This window comes from Chiloscyllium plagiosum, unplaced genomic scaffold (genome assembly GCF_037043375.1).
Source record: "Chiloscyllium plagiosum isolate Xiang-an unplaced genomic scaffold, Cpla_swu_hap1 HiC_scaffold_6, whole genome shotgun sequence".
Lineage (NCBI taxonomy): Eukaryota > Metazoa > Chordata > Chondrichthyes > Orectolobiformes > Hemiscylliidae > Chiloscyllium > Chiloscyllium plagiosum.
In genome coordinates, this window is record NW_028270144.1 from 107,425,773 (window position 1) to 107,444,991 (window position 19,219).

A 19,219-nucleotide genomic window follows, 5' to 3' on the forward strand; every position below is an offset into this window, starting at 1 on the left:
TTGCCTGTAGTGTTAGGTGAAGGGGTAAATGTAGGGGAATGGGTCTGGGGTGGGTTGCACTTCGGCAGGTCGGTGTGGACTTGTTGGGCCGAAGGACCTGTTTCCACGCTGTAAGTAATCTAATAAGCAATATTGTGAGACCCAACGAAAAGAAGTGTTACAACCAGAGTGTTTTGCCGATTATAACTCATGTTTGAAATCTGTAACAGCTACATGAAATTTTTTGGCATATTTGTTGGGAATGATTTAAACAAGTAAACAAAACAATTTTCAAAATCTTGATCATAAAAACATTTTCTTGTCAGTACTAGTTTTGAGCTGGAGTTGTCAGGCAAAGTATTCCCTGTTAGAACAGATAATGGCTTTTTCCCATTTGTGGAAAGTTTACATACATTGTTTGAGGAATAAAATCAATATTGTCTGGATAGGAATAATATGAAGAAGTCAAGTTCTCTTTGAAGCTGGTACCTGTACTCCACACTAAATATTGTATTCACTGACTGATTCCATTGACACAACCAAAAACCTTTCACTAAACTCAATATTATTTATTTGCATTGCACACCTCCTGGAAAGATGATCCTGCCACCTCACCTTAAAAACAGTTGAAGTCTTTTCACATACTAATTAGCAGGAAAGGTCACTTTGCCCCTTGAGCTTTCTCTGCCATTCAATAAGATCTGATCTCTTCACATTCCTACCTACTCCAATAACCTTTAATCCCCTCTGTTAATCAAAGGCTAAGGACAGCGTGTACATGGTAGAGAGTTGGATGATTAACGATCATTTTAAATGGTACAGTCATCTCAAAGGGCCTACTCTTGCTCTCATTTTCTATGTTTACCTCTGCCTTAAAAAGTATTCAAAGGTTTTGCTTTCTTTTGCCTTTGAAGGAGAATTTCAGACCCTCAACCCCCTGAGCAAAGTATTATTGTTAAACTGTGTCTTAAATTAACCACCCTTTTGTTTTCCAATGGTAAGCTCTAGTTCTTGATTCTTCCATAATTTTTTTTTTGTATGGCTGATGAGCGCAATCCTAGAGCCATAACTCCAACCACTAGTTCGGCAGGTATTTCCAGGAGATGGAATTGGTCATTGGTCTTGAAATTACTGACATTCCTTTCTACTGTTCTTTTTCCATCCTTCCTCTAGCCAACGTGTGTTCTTGAAGCAGTGTTCCTCCAAGTTGATTTCTTGTGAACGAGGGTCTCCAACATGTTGACATTTATGTAGCTTTTTTGAGGGAAGCCTTCAGGGAATCTTTGAAACGTTTCCTTTGTCCTCTCATCAAGTATATTCCTTGAGTTGGACGAAGATTATTTTCTTTAGCAATCCAAACCCAGGCATCTTATGCATGGTACCACCTCAGCAGTTAGAATCAGAGAATCCCTAGTGATGAAGTGGCCATTCAGCCATTGAGTTTACATTGGCTCTCTGAAGAGCTTCCCACCCAGACCCAACCCCCTACCCTATTCCTGTAACTCTGCATTTCCCATAGCTAATTCATTTAGACTGCACATCCCTGAACACTGTGGGCAATTTGGCATGGCCAATTCACCTAATCTACACATCTTCAGGTGGAAATCAGAAAGTGGATGAAATCCACACAGGTGGTTTTCTGAGGCTGGAATTGAATCTGGGTTCCTAGCATTGTGAGGCAGCAGTGCTAACCACTGAGCCACCACGCCACCCTTTGGTTTTGGATTGTCATGGCCTCGATGCTGGTGCTACTGGCTCCTTCAGAATGTTGATGTTAGTCCACCTAACCTCCCAACTGATGTGGAGAATCTGTCTCAAATAACAAGATGATATTTTGCAAGAGTCTTGAGCTGACATCTATACAGAGTTCAACCTTTGGATTCATAGAGAAGAGTCAAAAGGATGGTTGCTTCATACACAAGGAACTTGGTACCAGCATGGTTGTCCCGATAATCAAAGTCACTCATCACAGGTGTCCGAAAATGGCACTCACTAATTGGATACAATGTTCACATCCATGTTAGAGAGGAAATGTTCCACGTTTGGTTGAGTTTCTCTGTTGATCTTGATGGTGGATGGACTAGATCTCCCTTGGATGAGTTGGTAAAGGATTTGAATCTTCTTGAGGTTGAAACCAATTCCCCAGTCTGCTTCTGTGAAGGTGTAAAGTGAGGCTTGAAGATTCTCTTTTGAGAGAGTAGAAAGACCTTATCCACATAATGAGGTTTCACAAGCGTCATTGATATCACTTTCTTCTTTAATTTCAACCTGTTGAGGTAGAAAGGTTTCCGTCCATCCAGTAGACATTGTCCACTCCACTTGTTCTTAAGGTGAAGGATGGTATTGATGAAGATGGAGAAAAGAATGGGGTGGGGGGAAGACTCCTATCCTGTTGACTCCAGTCTTGACCTCAAATGATTCTATCATATTACTGCTGGTGAGGATTATTGTAGAGGCGATCGAGGATATTGATGAACATGGCTGGACAGCTGGCCTTTGACAAAGTCTTCCATAGCACTTCCCAATTGACTGAGTTAAAGCTTTGGTCAGATGAATGAAGGCCATGTAGAGTGGTTGTTGATGTTCCTGGCATTTCTGTAGGAGTTGCCAAACAGTGAAAATCATGCTCATAGTTCCATAGTTTGGTCAGAAGCCACATTGACTTTCAGGAAGGATGTCTTCTGGGACTGGAAGAATTCAGCTAGTGAGGATTCAGGAAATGAGCTTCCCCGCAATGGAGAGTAAAGAGATTCCTCAGTAAGTTCTACAGTCATTTTGTCTCCTTTCTTAAAGACCGTGATGATGGCAGTGTGTCCGAGATCGGCAGGTATTTTTTCTTTGTCCCAGATTTTCAGGAACAATTGATGGAAATGACAGGTCAACTCTGCTCCACCGATGTTGAAAGTTTTCCCCAGAATCTCATCTCCTCCTGTGGCCTTTCCACTCATCATGTGTCTCTTGGCAGCTTCAACTGCTGTCTGAGTGGTTCAACTGCTTCAACTAAGTGGAAATCTAAGATCATCTTTCATGGGCAGTTTAAGGATTTGTTCATCCACAGTCATATCATAGTTTAAGAGTCTGCCCATTAGAAGCTGATGCTTTCCCTGTCTCTCAAAGGGCTCTATCAATACTCCACACTGCCTGAAGCCCAAGGACGTTGAGTCTGTATATTGCCTCTGTGGCACTGAAGAAACCCTAAATATCCTGCTAGTCAGCAAGAAGTTGCAATTCAGTTTTCTCGGTCCACCATTGGTTCTTGATTTCCTTTTTTCTTCTTTGTAATTCCACCTTTGTTCTTTGAGTTCTCTTTGCCTAAATGGTGATATTGCTTTGTCAGGCATAAGAGAGTTTGCCTCCTTTTGTCGATGTGGTGTTGAATAATATGGTCATTCTTGTTGACCAGTCTTGGTGTTTATTGGTCTTGAAGCTGATAGTTTCTTCACATCATGAAATGATGGCTGTCTTCAACTTTTTTCCAATTTTGTCCCACTCCATTAAAATGAAATCTTTTGAAGGTGTTGATGGACTTGGTTGGAAGTTTGCAAGACTGCTTGGCTCTTGAAGCTGCTCAAACCTTTTCTCTGAACTGGTTCTTTGTTTTCATCTGCTTCTGGTGGCATTTGATGGACATTGAGGAGTGATGAGCAAGGGGTCTGTGTAGCAGGCCTCTGCACTGGTCATCATTTTGGTAATGAGATATCCTTTTGGTCTTGGGATCAAACAATGATCATGTATTAGTTTTTTGATCATCAATGCATGCAAGAAGTTTGAATGGCTTCTCATCATTGGTTTAAAATGATAGCTGCAGCAGGACTGACCAGTAAATTACTGTATTACCCTTCATAAACAGTCAAAAACTCATGTCACCAGTTCAAAATCCAAATCTGTAAAATAAATTACATTCATGTATAAGTCACTTAAATTACAATAGTACGGGGAGTGGATTGAACTGCCTTTAGACTGACGTCTGTGTTGCTGGGGACCTCCATCACAGACTGAGACGGAGAATCCACTCAGCACTTCTGACTAATGGTTGTTGCAAATGCTTAACTTTTGCACTGATCTGTCATACTCCTTGATCGTTGAAGATGGGAATATTTGTGGAGCATCCCTCTCCAGTGATTTGTTTAATTGTCCACTATTATTCATGACTGGATATGGCAGGACAGCAGAACTTAGATCTGATTCACTGATGTGGAATTGCTTAGCTCTATCGCTCACTTGTTGCCTATGCGCTTTGCCACATGAATAGTTCTGTTTGGTAGCTTCACCAAGTTGACCTTGTTTTCAGGTATGCCTGGTGCTGCTTCTAACATGTCCTCCTGCACTCTCCATTGAACAAGTTGAGTCCCTTGTTTGATAGCCTGGCATATTCCCTACTCTACCATTACTATGAGGTTGCAGATTATGTTTGAGTACAATTATACTGCTGTTGATGACCCACAGCTCCTCGTGGATGCCTAGGCTGGAGTTGCTGGATCTTTTGAAAGTCCATATTATTCCAAGTAAATATTTGATACAAGTATGTAATTGGAATCTTTTTACTCGTAACATCAAAGGTAAACTAACTGACAACTGAGCAATGAAGTGGAATGATTGTTTGATGTACATCTTCATTGTCATTGAGAAGCCTTGCAGTCATCGAATGTCTGTGCTTTACAACTTTTAAAGGGCTACAGGACAAAGACTGATTGGTACTTCTCACTATGGCACATTTCCAATATCTACTATGCAACACAACTTTGTCACCATATTTAAATGCCTCCAAACAAACCTCAAAAGCACCAAAACAGAATGAGATAATTAGCGAGTCGACAAAAGCACAATATTGATGTCAGTGGAAAAGACACTTGAGAATCTATCTACACTTTTTAGACAAAAATTGAGGAATTCATTATTCTCAAATGGCTGTGTGAATTTGGAATGCTCTGCCTCAGAAGGTGGTGGAAGTGAGCTTCACTGAATATTTTAAAGGTGGTGATAGACTCTTCGACAAGCAGGTCTGACAGCATTTGTGGAGAGAAAGCAACATTTTGAAAAGTTTTGAAGAAGCATTACTGGACCTGAAGCATTAACCTTGCTTTGACTCCAAAATCTAAAATGATTCCAGAGATCTCACTTACCATTTTTTGACCTGAATTTTAACCCAGAGCATTCTCTTGAAAATTGCTGCAGGTTTGTCAATATTAGCTTCTGACCATCGGGTAACTTCATAGCCGTTTGGCAGGTTTTAAAATACATTTGAATCCCAAAGTTGGTCAAGGGTTGTAAGTAATATAACCTACAGCTAACTGTTTTCTCTCTTCCTCCTTTCGAGGAGGCTGGTCCACTCTGGTGAAAGAGAAGTAGAAGGATGGATTTAAGAAAGTTGGCAGTTTTAATTAAGTAGAATAATGTCATGAGATTTTTGTTTTTAAGTGACAGGACAATAGGACAGGGTGGTAGAAATAGATAAACAGTTTAAGGATCAGTGTCAAGGGGGCATACATAAAAATAATGGTAAAATGATAGACATGGCTTGCAGTTCACTCTGCCTTAATGTTTTAAGTATTTTACCATCCAGCACCTTGGGAACAATGTTTCACTAGTTACTGCAAAGTAATTACCTCCTTTCCTCTAAAGGATAAAAGAAATAATGATTGTTTTATTTTAGTTTGTAAAAAATATTTCTATGTTCTCCAAATCTTGCTAACCATTTATTCTGTCGATATTTTTAATGAAGATGATTATTAGAGGCTTTTTGAATCACCTCCATTTTTACACCCCCACAGTGTGAAGCAATTGACTCACTAATTTAAAGGTGGGTGTTCTTTTTTTTAACTTGTTAAAAAGATAGCTGCTGACCAGATCTGCAATCATAAGTCCTGATGTCAAGACATCTGCTGATACAAATTCAGTGCAAATTTTTGGAATTGACAGCACACACGACAGCAAGGACATTACATAGGAAAATGTTCAATCTGCATTGTCGATTCTGTCTGATGATTTCAAAAGGAGTCTTGACAGGTTTGTATTTTTACTATACTCTTACAAAGGCAAAATATTACAGATGCTGAAAATTTGACAAAGAAAATACAGGATTGAACCAAGGTAAATTAAATTAAATTACAACAGTCAGCACCCATCACTGGGAGCATCAGTTGGTATATCCGTATTTATTCACGATTCATCTTCTCATGGCCCCCCCCCAGCCCACCAGACACAGACCTCACAGCTATACAAATTTCGCAAGCTGCTCACGTGTCAAATAAGCCCTGTGGAGAACTTTCGGTTACTTAGCCTGCGCACTATTGCAAATTGAAATCTTCCTCACGTTCTCCCAAATATCTTCTGATGAGATCTCCACCCCCAATTTCTGAGTCCAGATCTGGCACAGCCGCTTAATGCCATTCAAGACATTACCTCCTAGTAAATGATAGAGGGTACTGATTGAGAGAGTACCTCTGGACCAAAGTACTCTCCACATCAGACTTCTGGGGTTTAACCAATAATGTGGCCATTTTCTGTATAAAGTCCCCAATCTGAAAATAATGAAAGAGGTCCCTACTAGACAGTTCATATTTCTGGCTCAGCTGATCCAAAGACATCATGACCTCCCCCTCAAATAAGTCTCCTAAACAGGAAACTCTTCTAGATTCCTAGAACCTAAAGCCTGAACCCATCAATCCTGGCCAAAATCCTGGCATTCATACTATGGGAGTAAAAAGGGAAGTTATATCTTAATTGCCCTCACTTTGTCACATCATTCTCCATGCTTTAACCGTGTTAAAGACAATCGGATTACTGCAATGCTCCATGCCAGTCCTCATCTTGTCCCTAAACAACAAATTAATGAGGAGGCATTTTGCCAGGCCTTGATGTCCAACCAAATTGATCTCTGGTCTGAGCAAGCCCAATCAATCATAGAGGATAATAGGGAATTTAATTGATATTTCTTAAAGTCTGGAAAGCCCACACCCCCATCCCCTGTGGAAGCTGCAATTTAGCAAGCTTAATAAGAGGTCGTCTGTGACGCTAGATGAAAGAACCGAGCCAACTATTAACCCTCCGTAGTGCTTGCTTAAGTAGCGTCAAAGGCAGCATTCACATGGGATGTAATAAATGAGGAAGAACATTCATTTTAACCAGAGCTATGCTATGCAACCAAGATATCAGAAGAGCCTTTCAATGCTGGAGGTCCTGTTTTATCTTGTCTAGCAACTGCACAAAATTAGATTTGTATAATTGATCAAAGGCCAGAGCAATAAAAATGCCTAAATACAGAAAACCTCCCTGTGACCACTTGAAAGGGAATCGGATTTCACCCCCAAGATTGGGTACTCTGACAAGACCCCCACGGGCATGGCCTCCGACTTCATAAAATTGACTTTATATCCCAAGAGAGAGCCAAATAACTTAATCACTTGTATTAAACGGGGCACAGATATTATCAGGTTGGTTAGAAAAAGAAGAATGTCATCTGCATAAAGGGTGATTGTATGCCCCCTTGATCCCACCTCTGGAGCAACTGTATTTGGGTCTCTCCAGATAGCCTCTGCCAATGGCTCAATCACTAATGTAAACAGCAGCGGTGAAAGGGGGCACACTTGTTGGCTGCCTCTACCAAAACTAAACTTGTCAGACTTTATGCCATTCATGGGAACCGCTGCCTTAGGGTCACCATATAATACTGCCAACCACCTGGCAAAGACCTCCCCAAGATCAGACTGTTCCAGGACATAAAAGAGGTATGGTGACTTCACCTGAACAAACGCGCTCTCTGCATCTAGGGAGACCACCAAGCCCGGAATCGACCCTTGCTGGCATACCTGGACCATATTCAGTACTCTGCCAATGTTGTTAGAGGACATGCGACCCTGAATAAAATCTGTCTGGTCCTCCTTTACAACGGAGGGCAATACTTTCTCCAACCTCAATGCCAGCAATTTTGACAAAGTTTTGAAATCCACGTTTAATAGCGATATGGGCCTGTACAAGGCACAATCCTCTGGGGCTTTCTTGAGAATAAGGGAGATACTAGCTTCTCTCAGAGAGGATGGGAGGCAGGCCTGACTGTACGAGTAATTGTAAGTGTCCAACATTGGCCCAGCCAACATGTTTATAAACTCCTTATTAAAACCCACTGTGAAATCCATCTGGGCCAGGTGCTTTACCACTTTGGAGCTTCCTCACTGCCTCCTGTATTTCCTGGATTGTCAGGGGGCATTCAAAAGAGACGTCTGCTCCGAAGTTACACCTGGGAGGTCCAAGGTCTTCTGAAAGGACTTCATCTTCACCGCCCTGCCCTCACAGCCCTCTGACTGGTACAACTCAGAATAGAATTTCCTAAATGCCATGTTAATCTTTTTGGAATCACAAGTGAGTGTATCAGCACACTCTCTGATGGTTGTGATAGATTGGGGGCACTCTTCCTGTCCGGTTATGCCAGGTATCTACTCAGCTTATCACCATACTCGAATAACTTCTGTTTTGCAAGGAAGAGCTCCCTCTTTGCTGTTTGGGTGAGCATAGAGTTCAGAGCAGTCCTGAGGACTGTAATCCTCTGCAATTTGGTCAGAAATAGCCTGTTAAAGTATGCTGTCTTGGCTGCCTTCAACTGGGCCTCAATCATATGCTGCTGCTCTCGCCTCTGCTGCTTCAGGTCGCCGAGTAAGGAATAATCAAACCCCATGCTTAGGCCTTGGCAGTCTCCCAGAGCACTGACCGGTTACTGGCCATTCCCGAAGTAATATCCCAAAAGATTTAAAATTCCCGCGAAAAATACTCAATAAACTTACTGTTCTTCAGGAGGAAGGATCCATGCCACAAGCCTGTCCAATTGCTTCTGGTCTTAACCTCCAGATACACTGCTGCATGATCAGAAATAGCTATGTTCCCAATTCGACATGACAGCACCAAATCCAAAAAGGCCGGTGGAGCAAACCACACGTCAATCCTAGTGTGGCACTTACGTGAGTTAGAGAAGAAGGTAAAGTCCCTACCCTCAGGGTGAAGTCATCTCCACATATCAACCAGCCCTCTCTCCCCACTCAGGTCCATCAGTTTTCTGGATTGCAGGGATATGCCCACAAGGCCCCGGGGCATCCTGTCCTTGAGGTCCATAAGACAATTAGAGTCTTCCCCTATAATCATTTGACATGCTGCAAGAGCCATCAGCCTGGAAAGTGCATCCATTAAAAATTTGAGAGGTTGTGCCGGGGGGCAATATACATTCAAAATCCCATACTCCTCTCCAAATAGTAAAGCTTTGAGGATCACAAACTGCCCATATTCATTCTTAATTTGGTCTAAAAGCTGAAATGGGAGATTCTTATAGTTGGGTATAGCTACTCCTCTGCTTTTAGAATTAAAGGATGAGAAAAACACCTCGCTGCTGTAACTTTAAATGCTCCTTATCACCTAAATGTGTTCTTGCAGCATGGCTGCATCGACCTTTTCTTTTCTAAGGCTCAAAAGTATCTTCTTTCTCCTAATCAGTGAATGACTCCCCTTAATACTCCAGGTGCACCATTTAAACAAACAATTAGTATAGCCATCCAAGACAGCCCATGACACCCGAGAGGAAGAACCCTACTCATAACTCACTGAGTGAAAACAGTAAAAGATTCGTATAAGCTAGAAAATACAACAGTAAAAAATACCAAAGCAAAACTTCTAAAACCTATTTCTATAATGAACCAACACATAAAACAAATAAGAATAGACTTACCCCTTATCCACAGGAGGCACTCACACTACCCACTAACCCCACCATGGCTCCTTCTAATTGAAGCCGAGCCACAAACCCAGGCAAAACAAAGTAAAAAAAATACATGTATCTATAACTAGAAAATTAGAAGTGGGCATACAACCCCTCCCACCCATACTTTGACCCCAGTCAGTACTGATAAAACAAACCACCGTCCCCCCATCCCAGACCAAGAAAGAGAGAAGAAAAGGAAATAATAGAAAAGAGGACAATGGGAAGGGAGAAAGAAGAGAAAAAAGGAGGACCCTCCCCCACACATTAAAATAGCAAAGCCAGGTGAACAACATAAATCGCAGAGAAAACAAAGTAAACACTATTGTCCACATTACTTGAACCAGCCAGTCTATCTTAAAGTGTCCAGGAAGTCTTTTCTGATTAATCAAAATTAAACCCGGACCCTCCAAGGCTGAAACGTAGCACTGCCAGATATCTTAGAGTACTGAATATTCAAGTCTCTCAGCCTCTTCTTTACCTCACCAAAGGCCTTCCTCTTGTGGATCACAACCGCAGAAAAGTCCTGGAAAAACATAATTTTTGATCCTTTGTATATCAGGGCCTGTGGATCCTTCCCCAGTACTCTGGAAGCTTCCAACACCATTTGTTTATCTCTATAGTGCTGGAGTCACACTAGGACTGGACGGGGATACTGGTCCGACCTGGGTCTGTGCACTGCAACCCGGTGGGCCCGCTTGACTCGCACCTGGCCCGGCTCGACCTCCAGCCCCAAGAACTGTGGGACCCATTGCTCCATATAGCTGACTAGCTGGCCTCCTTCCTCCCGTTCTGGGAGCCCGATCAAACGGAAGTTCTTCCGATGGTCTTGATTTTCGAGGTCGTCGACGTGCTCCACTAAGGCCCAAACCTGCCTCTGCAGGGCCTGAACCCGACCCCGCTGAGGATTCTGCTGCAGTCTCTGAAGCCATTGTCTGTTGCTCCACCTCCTCCATGGGTTGCCTTAGACGTGGATCTCCTGCTCATGCTTTTCCAGCATGGCCGAAATCGGTTCCAATCTGGTCCGGGTTTCCTCCATCGCTGAATCAATATTCTCTTGGAGTTTCACAAATTCCGAGACCAGGCTCTGCTGTGCAGGTAAATCCACAGAAACATTCATGGAGGCCGCACTGCAGCCACCCACATGTCTGTTGCTGCAGGGAGTGCCCCACTTGTTGCGATCCACATAGCGCTTTTCCCTTTATCATCTTCCCTGATCAACAAAACTGGTACATGGCAATTCTGGGGACCTAAGACTGCTGATTTTTGCCATAATAGCTAAACAAGGGACAGTAAATGCACCACTTTACCTGGGTTATGGTTCAGGGCTCAGCAGGGCAGACCTACTAGATCGCCGCCATCTTGGATCTCCCAATGGTAAACTTGTTTAATAATTGAGAGATAAGTGAGGATGGCAATAGAAGGCCAGAAAAAAAAATGCTTTGAAAAATGTAGTACAAATCTCTAGCTAAAGTCAACTCATTGGATCTGCAATTATGCATTTCAAAGCCTGAAACAAGAATCGGGTGATCCTACTGATAATTTCTTAAGATGATTGAAAAATACAGCCAGAAGATGTAAATTCATGGCATCCAATGAAATATTAATAGATCAGCTCATTCAGGAGCTCTGCACACCCTGAGGTACAAAACAATTTGATCAGAAAGATGATATTACAATATTGCCGGGTTTAGAAACTCTCGGAGTACTCGAAGTCTCGAGTAGAGAGATCAAGGTGTTGATTACCTAAACTTAAAGCTTTCAGTTAAGTCAAGAGAAAGGCAGCAGCGGGGTCAATGCAATGGAACAGCAACAAACAAAGACACACCAGTCAGAGAGAAGAATTGCAAGAGCTGTGGATGAGTTCACAAACAGAAAGAACCATCTGATTTATGGGTCAAACTGCAGAAAATATGGGAAGCTTTGTCTGTCATTTACAAAAATGATTTAGATGAGAATATAGAAGGCACAATAAACTGAACTCTCAGTTATTTCTCACTGGTTGTTATTCTCCAGTAATACATATTTCCAGGAACGTACAGCACTCTAAAATGAAAATTTAGAACAAGAGTAAAGGTCTTGATCTGGAAAGATTAAATGTTGAGCAGGACAATATGGCATGTTCAAAAAAGCATATGGAAAAAGCAGAGGAGCCATCCAAGAGATCCTAAGCCTTAGGTCAAAACTCCAATTCCACATACTCCAACTAGAAGAACTTGATGGAGAAAAAATGGCAGTGCTGAATTCAGACAGCAAATCAATGAAATGCGGAGGTAGCTTAAAACTATTATTACAGACGGAATGATGCACTAGAAACCAATAATAACCTGTGAGAAGTGAGCATGACTTAAAAAGAGAATTTATGAAATGCAAGAAGTCAAGCTGAGTGGGTACAGCAGGAAGCTCAGAAACAAGTCAAAAACAGGCATATAGAATGGTTGTCTCTAAACAGTAGTGATAAGGTAGGGGATGGCATGAAACAGGAAATTAGAGATGCATACACAAGGGGAATACAGTAAACATGGATTATTTTAATCTACATATAATCTGAGCAAACCATATTAACAATAATATTGCAGTGAATGAATTCCTGGAATTTGTATGTGATTTTTTTCAGACCAATATTTTGAAGGGCCAACTCGGGAACAGGCTATCCTAGATTTAGTAGTTTGCAATGAGAAGTGGTGAATCAATAATCTGGTTGTGAGAGGTCCTTCAGGGAAGAATGGAAAGTGACATGGTCCAAATCTGAAGCTAGGGTCATAATCTAAACAAAGGAAACTACAAAGGCATGGGACCTTAATTGGCTACAATAGATTGGGTAACTTAATTAAAAGAATGATGGTGAATAGACAACAACTAATATTTAAGGTACTGATTCATGCGTTACAACAGTTACACATTTCTTTTTGATGCAAAAACCAACAGATTAAGGTTTTTCTACATGGTTAAGAAATAAAATGAAGGATAGTACTAGATTGAAGAAGGAGTCAAATAAAGTTGCGAGAAAAAGTAACAAACGTCAGGATTGTGATCAGTTTAGAATTCACCAAGACATTGATTAAGAGGGGAAAAACAGAATATGACATTAAGCTTTCAAGAATCATAAAAACTTCTATAACTATACTTATATAGAAAAAGATTAATAAAGTAAAGTGTAAATTCCTTCAAGTGCAAAACAAGAGAATTGATAATGAGGAATAAGGAAATGTGGAGCAATTAAACTGCTTTAGACAATAGACAATAGACAATAGGTGCAGGAGTAGGCCATTCTGCCCTTCGAGCCTGCACTACCATTCAATATGATCATGGCTGATCATCCTTAATCAGTATCCTGTTCCTGCCTTATCTCCATAACCCTTGATTCCACTATCCTTGAAAGCTCTATCCAACTCTTTCTTAAATGAATCCAGAGATGGGCCTCCACTGCCCTCTGGGGCAGAGCATTCCACACAGCCACCACTCTCTGGGTGAAGAAGTTTCTCCTCATCTCTGTCCTAAATGGTCTACCCTGTATTTTTAAGCTGTGTCCTCTGGTTCGGCACTCCCCAATCAGCGGAAACATGTTTCCTGCCTTCAGAGTGTCCAATCCTTTAATAATCTTATATGTCTCAATCAAATCCCCTCTCAGTCTTCTAAACACAAGGGTAAACAAGCCAGTCGCTCCAGTGTTTCAGCGTAAGGTAGTCACTCCATTCCAGGAATTGACCTCATGAACCTATGCTGCACTCCCTCAATAGCCAGAACGTCTTTCCTCAAATTTGGAGACCAGAATTGCACACAGTACTCCAAGTGTGGTCTCACCAGGGCCCTGTACAGCTGCAGAAGAACCTCTTTTCTTCTATACTCAATTCCTCTTGTTATGAAGGCCAGCATGCTATTAGCCTTCTTCACTACTGTTGTACCTGCATTCTTACCTTCATTGACTGGTGTACAAGAACACCCAGATCTCTTTGTACTGCCCCTTTACCTAAATTGATTCCATTTTAGGTAGTAATCTGCCTTCCTGTTCTTGCCACCAAAGTGGATAACCATACATTTATCCACATTAAACTGCATCTGCCATGCATCTGACCACTCACCTAACCTGTCCAGGTCACCCTGTAATCTCCTAACATCCTCCTCACATTTCACCCTGCCACCCAGCTTAGTATCATTAGCAAATTTGCTAATGTTATTACTAATACCATCTTCTATATCATTAATATATATTGTAAAAAGCTGCGGTCCCAGCACTGATCCCTGCGGTACTCCACTGGTCATTGCCTGCCATTCCAAAATAGAGCCGTTTATCACTACTCTTTGTTTCCTATCAGCCAACCAACTTTCAGTCAAAGTTAGTACTTTGCCCCCAATACCATGCGCCCTCATTTTGCTCACTAACCTCCTATATGAGACTTTATCAAAAGCTTTCTGAAAGTCCAGGTACACTACATCTACTGGATCTCCCTCGTCCATCTTCAGAGTTACATCCTCAAAAAATTCCAGAAGATTAGTCAAGCATGATTTCCCCTTCATGCTGACTCTGACCTATCCTGTTACTACTGTCCAGATGTGTCGTAATTTCATCCTTTATAATAGACTCCAGCATCTTTCCCACCACTGAGGTCAGACTAACTGGTCTATAATTTCATGCTTTCTCTCTCCCACCTTTCTTAAAAAGTGGTACACCATTAGCCACCCTCCAATCTGCAGGAACTGATCCCGAATCTATCGAACTCTGGAAAATAATCACCAACGCATCCATGATTTCTCGAGCCACCTCCTTTAGTACCCTGGGATGTAGACCATCAGGCCCCGGGGACTTATTAACCTTCAGACCTAACAGTCTCTCCAACATCAATTCCTGGCAAATATAAGTTCCCTTCAGTTCAGATCCTTCAGCCACTGTTACCTCTGGGAGATTGCTTGTGTCTTCCCCAGTGAACACAGATCTTAAGTAACAATTCAATTCTTCTGCCATTTCTTTGTTCCCCATAATATATTCCCCTGTTTCTGTCTTCAAGGGCTTTAGTTCTTTCATGGAGGAAATAACTTTTCAGAAATGCTCAGGAACCAAGCAATTGGTGAGAAGGAGGATTTGAAGGAAACCAGTATTGAGGTAAAAACATGCTGGAGAAATTATTGAATGCTGATAAATCCTCAGAGCCTGATAATTTATGTGCATAATATGTTGGCTCCTTAAATATTAGCTGTTGCCTATTCACCATAATTCTTTTAATGAAGTTACCCAACCCATCATAGCCAACTAATGTCTCATGCCTTTGTAGTTTCCCTTGTTTAGATTTGCCTCGCTTTGAATTTGGACTATGTCACTTTGCAACCCAATGACGAATTATATAAATTACACGAAAATAATGTTTGTGTTAATTGCTGTTTCAAAATTCTGCAGATTCTAGAATAATCCCTGATGATTGGAGAGTGGTAAATGTAACACTGCTATTTAAAAAAAGAAGAGAGAAAGAAAACAGGAAATAATAGACCAGTTAGCCTAATATCAGTTATAGGGAAAACGCTAGTGTCTATTATAGAGTCAGTGAGTCATACAGCACGGAAACAAACTCTTCGGTCCAACCAATACATGCCAAAGAGAATCCAAAACTAAACTAGTCCCAACTGCCTGCTCCTGGCTCATATCCCTCCAAACCTTTCCTATTCATGTACTTACCTAAATGTCTTTTAAACATTGTTAACATTGTAAACATTAATCCACCACTTCCTCAGGAAGTTCATTCCACATGCGAACCACCCTCTGTGTAAAACATTTGCCCTTCATGTCTTTTTTAAAATCTCTCTCCTCTCCCTTAAAAATGTGCCCTCTAGCCTTGAAATCCCCCTAGGAGGAAGAAACTACCATTAACTCTATCTACACACCTCATTATTTTATAAACTTCTATAAGGTCTCTTTTCAACCTCCTATGCTCCAGTGAAAAAAGTTCCAGCCTATCCAGCTTTTCTTTATAACTCAAACCTTCCACACCAAGCAACATCCTGGTAGATCTCTTCCGAACCATTTCCAGCTTAATAATATCCTTCCTCTAACAGGACAACCAGAACTGGACATAGTATTCCAGAAGAGGCCTCAGCAATGTCCTGTACAAGCTCAAATAACAGGACACCCAGAAAACATCAACAAATTAGACAAAGTCAACATGGTTTTATGGAGGGTAAATTATGTTTGACGAAACTACTAGAGTTTAAAAAAAACTAGAGATCTTTGAGGTCATAAGTAATAGAACAAACAAGGAGGGCCAGTGAGTGCGGTGAGTATTTGGATTTTCAGAAAGCTTTTGAAAAATTCCCACAAAAGAAGTAAGTGTGCAAAGATAAAAGATACAAGATTGGAGGTGATATTCAACATTTCCACTAAGCTTCGTGTGCAGTCACTCTGACATTCTGTGTATAGCAATCAACATTCCAACGTGCAACACTGCATTGACTTCCAGTTCCAGAAATCGCTACTGTGCATGAACCTCGGAGATCTGTGCAGAAGAAAAAAATAAATTAGAAGGAATGTCGCTGGTATGGATTAGGAATTGTTAGCAAATAGGAAATTGTAGGAATAAATGGGTCTATTTTGGAGTGAAAGGAACATACAGCAGGGATCAGTTCTTGGGCTTTAGCTATTTACAGTATATTTCATTGATTAAATGAGGGAATGAAATGTGATATTAACAATTTGCTGAGGACACAAAGCAGAATGGGACTGTGAGTGATGAGGAGAATGTAAAGAGGCTTCAAGTCTGTTTGAACAGGTTGAGTGAATGGGCAAATACTTGGCAGATGTCGTGTAACGTGAATAGAGGTACTGAGATTTCCAGCATGGAAACAGGTCCTTTGGCCCACCATACTTGCACTGATCATCAAGCAATAATCTATACTAATCCTATTTTCTAACACTTGGCTATAGCCTATTGTGTTATGGCATTTCAAATGTTCATTAAAGCACTTCTAAAATGTTGTGAGGATTTCTGTCTATACCAACTTCTCAGGCAGTCAGTTCCGGATACAGTACTCCACTACCCTCTGGGTTGAAGTAGATTTCCTTAAATATCCTCTGAATACCCTGCCCTTTTCCTTAAATCAATGCCCCTAATTATCGATGAAGGGGAAATGTTTCTTCCTATCGATACTATCTATGCCGTTCATAATTTTGGACACCTAAATCAAGTTCACCCCTTTAGCCTTCGACGCTTTAAAGAAGGCAACCCCAGCACATCCAGTCTCTCTTCAGAGCTGAAACATATCGGTCCAGGCAACATCCTTCTGCACCCTCTCTAGTGCAGCAACCAGGATTGCACACTCTGTGGCCTAACTAGTAACTTCCTCCCAAGAACCCAAAGTGCTGCTTGATCACCTCTTCCATGAGAAGGACACATGGTAACCTGAAAAAAAGTATTCAGTTCTATAAATCCACTGCCACCCAGGAAGAAGCAACAGAGAAAAAAATCATGCAGGAAATTGATAACATATCTCAAAATATCCAGCAGCTTAAAAACACACAGTGCCTGCCACCTTAAGTGGAAATAGCTGCTTGTAATAAAAAAGCTGAAGGAAACATAACCACTCTCTGCATGTCTATAAAACCTCAAATCAGCTACAAATCTTGAAAACAAAACTGGTGAAGACTTTTAGATTTTGACAGGTTTTTTCTTACACAGATAGTTGACCATTCACCTCACACAGATAGTTGACCATTGATAAAAATTTTTAGATAGTTTATTAAGTTTGTTAAGAAGCAGCAGTTTATATATGACATATTAGTTAGAGAAAAAAGATTCAACTCTGACAATTGACAATGGTTCACTGATGCCAGAGGATGAACACATGGTCAGCACAGAATGTGACAATCTCATTAAAGTTGTGAAGGCAGCTTCCTGTACCGTAGCTGAAGTATTAGGGAACATTTCCCTGGGTCTTTCCTCAATCTCCTCTAGTCCACCTCCCATCTGAAGAAGACAGCTCCCTGACAAGTACTGCCTGTTGAGAATAGCCTTCTGTTGTAGCTTACGCAATGTCAATCACTCATTTGAATCCTTGAACAAATGGACACAGGACTGTGACTCATGACATCAACATAACTGTTCCTATTTGTCTACTTTTATCTGAAGGTTAGCTTTCGTTCTTTTTGAGAACAAAACTTTTATTTTCCTAATCACTGTATTGATAATAGGGTACACAGGGTGCTAAATGAAACACAAAGCAAATGGAACATTATGGCCTTGGTGATGCTTATTGTCACCTTCCTTTTGTCATATTGATTAGAAATTGTTCATATTTAGAGAAAACAAGTAACTGCTGTAAGCTACACAGGAATTACTAGAATTAGTAAAAAAATTCAGTTTGAAAGGGAACCCAATTTCCAACAAGATCAAACAGTATCTCACAGAGAAATCAGAATTCCAGGATACAGAAGCTGATACTTCACACCAGATTTAGGTCCCATAATGTAATTGTATAAAATGTTGCACATAAAAGGGAAATTCAAAGATGAAAAGCCAAAAGAAGGCTTAAGATGCTATATTAAGCAAAAGAGCATTGTTTTAATTGTTTAAAATATCAGGAAAAGTCTTCATTAAGGAAACACAAACTCATGAAGAAAATAACAAAAATAGCAGTATATATCAACTAATGAGTGGAAAAATTGAAAGCAGAAGCTGATGCTAGATCAGTTATTAATTTTAATTTATTTTAAACTGTTTTCAACAGAAAAATTCTTATTCAACTGAAATTCTTGTCTTGAAATGTAACACCTTAGGAAGAATATATTGGCTTGGAGGAATTAAAGTGTGGGTTTACAAAATGATACCTGAACTTCAAGGGTTTAGTTATGAGGACAGATTATACAAATTAGGCCTGTTTTCTCCAGAATTAAGAAGGTTAAGAGGTGGTCTGATCAAAGTCTTCAAGATAGTAACTGGAAAAACCAGGGTAGATAAAGATAAACTACTTCCACTGATTGGGGATTCTAGAACTAAAGGATATAAATTGAAAACTAGGACCAGACTGTTCAAGAAAAATATCAGAAAGCACTTCAACAAACAAAAGTTTGGGACTCTCCCAAAAATAGCAGCTGATGCTAGATCAGTTATTAATTTTAAATCTGAGAATTGTTTTGTTAAGCAAAGGTATAAAAGGATACAGGTCAAAGGCAGGTATATGGAGTTAGGCCACACGTCAGCCATTATCTCAATGAATGATGGAACAGGCCCCGAATGGCTGAATAGCTTACTCCTGTTCCTATGTTTCCATGTAACACCATTTTCTCAATGTGGGATGACACAGAGATGAAGCAGAAAGGGTGCATATCCTCTATAGCACTGACAAATATACAGTAATCATGGAGGGATTTGTATAGATATTTGTTTATTTTGTACAGAAACTAAAATGAGATATTTCTACAATTTACAACATTCCAATAAATTGAAAATTTGAAAATAATTTTTGCAACCAAAATGGAAGGATATTTCTATTTTATTCTTTCAATTTTAATGACCATCA